General features: G+C 42.0%; 1 pseudogene; it reads right to left on the bottom strand.

Annotated features, from left to right (window-relative positions):
• Nucleotides 1-434: 434 nt before the first annotated feature.
• LOC117708691 (PRAME family member 8-like) lies at nucleotides 435-4,228 on the bottom strand (annotated as a pseudogene).
• Nucleotides 4,229-5,058: the final 830 nt, after the last annotated feature.

Here is a 5,058-nt window from a genome sequence, read left to right as displayed (position 1 = left end):
TGATAACTGTGCACACAGCACTCCTAACAGCCAAAGAGTAGGAAATCAAGAAGGGAAGTGAATGTGATTAATGACTTCAGATCATTTTGATGCCAACATTTCTTAGACTATAATTTCCTTGATTACACTTCATGAGGTCACCAAACACCTTGATGGTAAACAAAAAATTATGGTCAGTGACTCAGTAGCACACCAGAGATGAGCATTTGGGTTCACAAAATGACCATATATTTATAACATAGGGAAGCCACTGGTGATCCTGTCCTGATTGGCCCATTTAGAAATGCAGAAATATCTTTCAGATACCTCCATTGTTCCTTTGTTTTCCATATCATGTCATCTCCACTCTTCTGAATACTCTGAATGCTGTTTTGATTCCAATACATCGGACAGTATCTAAAGCCATGTGTTCTGAGACCCCATGATGAATCCCCCTACCCATGACTTCGATTTGTCTGAACCCAGAAGTAACCATCTCCTATGTACTGCCAACACTGACAAAGTCTAATCTTCCTGTCATAGACCCAGTGCCTCCAACACTGAGGGCAGGGGACTGTAGCAAAAGCAATTGCCTTGGGCTGCCTTTTGGCCATGAGAATATCAAGAATCTCAGGATATTTGGTGAGGACATGATCTCCATGAGGACACCATCAAGTTGACAATAGCACTCTAGTGGGGGTGTAAGCCCGCCCCCCAAAAAAGAGAGGACCTCCCTCAAGCCTCAGGAATTCTCAGCCACCCAATAACTCACAAGACACCATTCTTGATTCAACAGCAAGAGGTACATTTCAGGATCAGTTGACTTATGGTCAATTCATAACCCATGCAGGGGCAGAGAAATTGACAAGACAGCCTGGTCAGGGGCAGTCTTATATACAGGAACCCACAAACTGGGGAGGGGAGTGAAAGGGTCACCAAAGAAACATAACATAAAAACAGTGGAAAGTCAGCTAGTTCCTGGAACCACCCAGATGACTGGTATCTTTCTTTGTGGTCAGGAATGGGTCCCCCTGCCTTCCCGGGTGGGTTCTCTTCCCTGAGGTCTGAGGAATGTTAATTAGCCCCTCCCTTCCTCTGTTGAATGTTAATCCAGCAAGTGTCTTCTGACTCAGGGATAATGTACCCCTCCCGGAATATAGAATGTATCCCCAGGAAGTGAAAGAATAAAATCTTATATTTAGTTCTGCATTCTTGGAACTAGTGAACCTGCAGTCTTTTGCTCAGATCTAAGGGTCATAAAAACTTTCTATAGTTTTCATAAGTTTTCTATATCTTTCAGGGGCAGGGTACAGCTCTACAGTCAACTTGCTGAGATTGGCTGTACATTGTAGAAGGTCCTTCAGTATAGGACTAGAGAGTTCACTGTCATTGAAATTGATCCTGGTGAGTTCGGAGCACTGGCTCAGGGCAGGCAGGAGTACACTGAAATGATAGTCCTTCATCCTGCAGCGTTCCAACTCTAGGGTCTTCAGAGAGTCTGCTACTTTCTCTAGGAAAATTTGGAGATATGTGAAACTTGACTTGGAGAACACTACATCTTTGATATGCAGGTGTTTCAGTTGATGAAGCCAGTTACACTGTGACAAGTATTTCAAGTCTGACTCTGAGAAACAGCAAAGAGTAATAAACAAAGAGGCCCCCAGGAATCTAGAGAAAGAACAAGAAATTAGGTCTGGTTCATGGTGCTAGAGGACACTAGTAATATTGACTCTAACACCAAGGAGATGACATATACAAAATCAACCTATGTTTATACTGAATGTCCACACTTGGTTACAGCATGTTGGTGTCTGTTCATAGCATTGTTTACTGAGGCATATTACTATCAGATGGGATGGTCCCAGATTACATATCTGCAATTCCCCATCCTTACTCTGTCAGAGCAAATAGAACTTACCCATTATGCCAAGACAACATACCTAGAAAGGACCAATGTCGCCACCTGTGGCCACAGATCAATTGAGTTCACCAGAAAGGGGGCTGGAAATAAAGAAAAGGGACAGGGACGGGGGGGGGGGGGGAGTGAGAAAAGATGAAGCCAAGACAAAGTTCTCGGACAAAGGCTTGAAACTTTAATGTTCAGCTCCCAATTTAAACGAAAAGGCCCCACCAAAACCCTTTGTGGTTTAAGTCAGAGACCTGTGAAATAATCCATTCTTGGTCACAGCCAGAGATATCTCAAGGCAAGCCAAAGGGGCAGTTCTTCTTCTAAATTTTGTGCAGCCAAGGCGAGTAACTCCACCTAGATCCTATCACTTGGTCTGTTGTGGTAATCAAGGTCTTTCAGGCCTGCTCAAGGCTGAAAAAGGGCACAGACCAACATAGAAATATTCTGACAACATCTTGGTCTCTGTCTTGTAGAGTTCATTCATGTTTCTACTAATCTTTATCTCCGATTTCTGTGATCCACCTTGAAAGTTATGACCTCCACCACAGCATCACACATTTCTCATCTACTGAGTTTCAACCTGTGCTCAAATCATCCTTCCTTCCAGGGATATTAGAGGTGGACAGAGACTTGGAGAGGAACAAACTGGTTCCTCTATACAGGGATCTGTGTACAGAACTGCCCCAGGATCTTCTGCTGGTGTGGAGCATCCCCAGCTCAGGGTCCTCTGCTCTATTCTGTTTCTTCCAATGGTTTCACAAGGATACCAAAGAGGAATATCCAAAGCACACTCAGTGCATCTGAATCCCAATGGACATGCTTGCACAGCGTCTTTCCACATAGTTTCTACCTCAGTTCAGACTATGCTAGAAAAAAAATGGTCATTAATGCAAGTGAACTCAGGTAAGAAGGAAACAGTCTTCTTTGATATTACATCGTAATGAGTCCATCATTGTAACATCCTGTGTGGCTGGCACACTTAAGGTGCCCACCAATGCTTCAAGTAAAAAGAAAGGTTTTCTGCCATAGCAGAAATAGGTCAGCATCATTCTTTACCTGAATAAATCTTTCATGTTGTCATTGGAAAAGTAGACATCATTCATGTAGAGATGCTGGAGGTGGTTGAGTTTGGAGAACTGAAAGGAACGTGGCACTACCCTTCTTCTTTTTGTCTGCCAATGTATGTGAAATTATGTCGCTGTTTGATTTGATGCAAGTTAGTTTCAATTTGCACAGATTCCACATCTTTCCAAAGTAAAGTGCAAAGTAATCCAGGAAGAACACAAAATGGTTTGTGCATACTTCCAATTCATTGATATAGCTTGGCTTGAAAAATCTGTAAGAACTCCCTGATAATCCATACAGGGAGGTGACAAATCTTCATTTTTAGATAGAATAGCCTCAAAGAGCCTTTTCTCAAAGAGTCTTTTCTTTGCTGGGCCCACTGCAGCAAGCATGTTTGGTGTTCATTCAGAAAGGACCAGAGGCTCAGATCAGTGACCACCTCCAAATACTGCCTCAGTGCTTTTCTGGAAATGTGGTCTGCTACTTGTTTCTTGCTCCCAGTCTCTGATGAGTGGACTCCATCCTCTGTTCCAGCCCATAAATCCCAGAAATCTTGGTGCACATCTCTCTAGTCCAACACTCAAAGCTTCCACCTTCTGTAAGGGAAAAGGGTGGATTTTACATGTAATCAGCTTGGATCCCACTTGTCTAATGTCAGCTCCAACATAGCACCTCACACCTGCCAGACAAGGACTCTGCATGAGATATATCTGGAATCATGCCCTGCTTCCCTTCATTCAGTTGCTCTTGACCTCTGTCTTTTCCATATCTAGTGTCTTTAGGAAAGACAGGGAAAGGCTCATCCTTTTAGGGCTACTTGTACTCTGACCTGTCCATTATGACTGTCATTTAGATCAGTATTTCCACAAATCCCCATGTCAATGATATCATTAGCCTCTGCCCTCATGGACCCTACTCTTTTTGCCCTCCTGTGTGTCTTTCTTACCACTAACCCTATGATTCACCTAGCGTCTTTGGGCCTGGCTTGCCAGGACGACTATTCTGTGTCAGCAAATTATCTATACCAACCAGCACAGCTTGCAAGATCTCCACATAAGGGATTTTCATCAGTGCCCCATCAGGGAGGAAGGGAAAGGGCCAGGTTGCCACTGTTGTCTTCAGTATCTCTGTGTATCTGCCAGTGAAGGCCTCTATGAAGAGTGGTGGGAAGAGCATAGTGGGGAGGTTTTCCATATCAGAGAAGTCTATGGCATCATTCTTCAGCAGTGCTTCCAGTGCCAGCTTCAGGAGTCTGGGAGGGTTGTAGGTGCTCATCCTGATAGATATTCAATCAGAAGGAACCTAGTGAAAAATTTAGGAGATATAATTTCAGGCTAAGTTTTAAGAATTCCTATTTCTCACACATTGCAGGAACCAGAAGTTTTGTTCCTTTTAATAAGACTAAGCCTGCCTTGTTATTAAGAAAGACTTATTCTGTTCCACAGTAAGGAGAAGCCTCCCTACTCCTTCTGTTCTCTCTACACCTCCTTCTTATTTTCTCCTTACCTCTGTATTCTGCATGTTGCTTTCTTAGTTTATGTTACTTCATAGTTTCTAAGTTATCCTCTGCATTCTCCTTCTAATCTTGCTCTCTCTTCCTGCTCTGATGTCACAATAATAATCTTACTCTTAAATGTTTTTTCTCCCAATGCTATGACTTTATTCTAAGTTCTTGAGTTCACTTATATCTAAAATGTTCTCTTGTGTCATGACTAAAAAATTATCCTCAGTTCTGTTCTAAAAAGGTCTGTTCAGATCTGACTAAAAAGTTCTCCTCAGCTCCATTCTGTCTCTTCTCTTTTTCCTCAGCACTTACATATCTTTCAGAATACATGATCACATGCTAAAAAAGTTTATCACAAGCTTACACATAAATTTAAATCACAAATCAAATAAGAAGTTTAAAACAATGAATGTTTATATGCATAGCCATTATATGAAATTATTTGACTAAACATTCACCACCTGTCAAAACTACACATGTTCATGGAGAGAGTTAAAATTCATAACTAGGTTATTAGTGAAGTTTTGAATAAATACACCCCATCAACGTTTTATCTTCTGCCCCAGCACCTGTAATAAATCATTGTTTTTATTTTATGACC

This window comes from Arvicanthis niloticus, chromosome 5 (genome assembly GCF_011762505.2).
Source record: "Arvicanthis niloticus isolate mArvNil1 chromosome 5, mArvNil1.pat.X, whole genome shotgun sequence".
Taxonomy (NCBI): domain Eukaryota; kingdom Metazoa; phylum Chordata; class Mammalia; order Rodentia; family Muridae; genus Arvicanthis; species Arvicanthis niloticus.
This window is presented reverse-complemented; position numbering and strand designations above follow the sequence as displayed.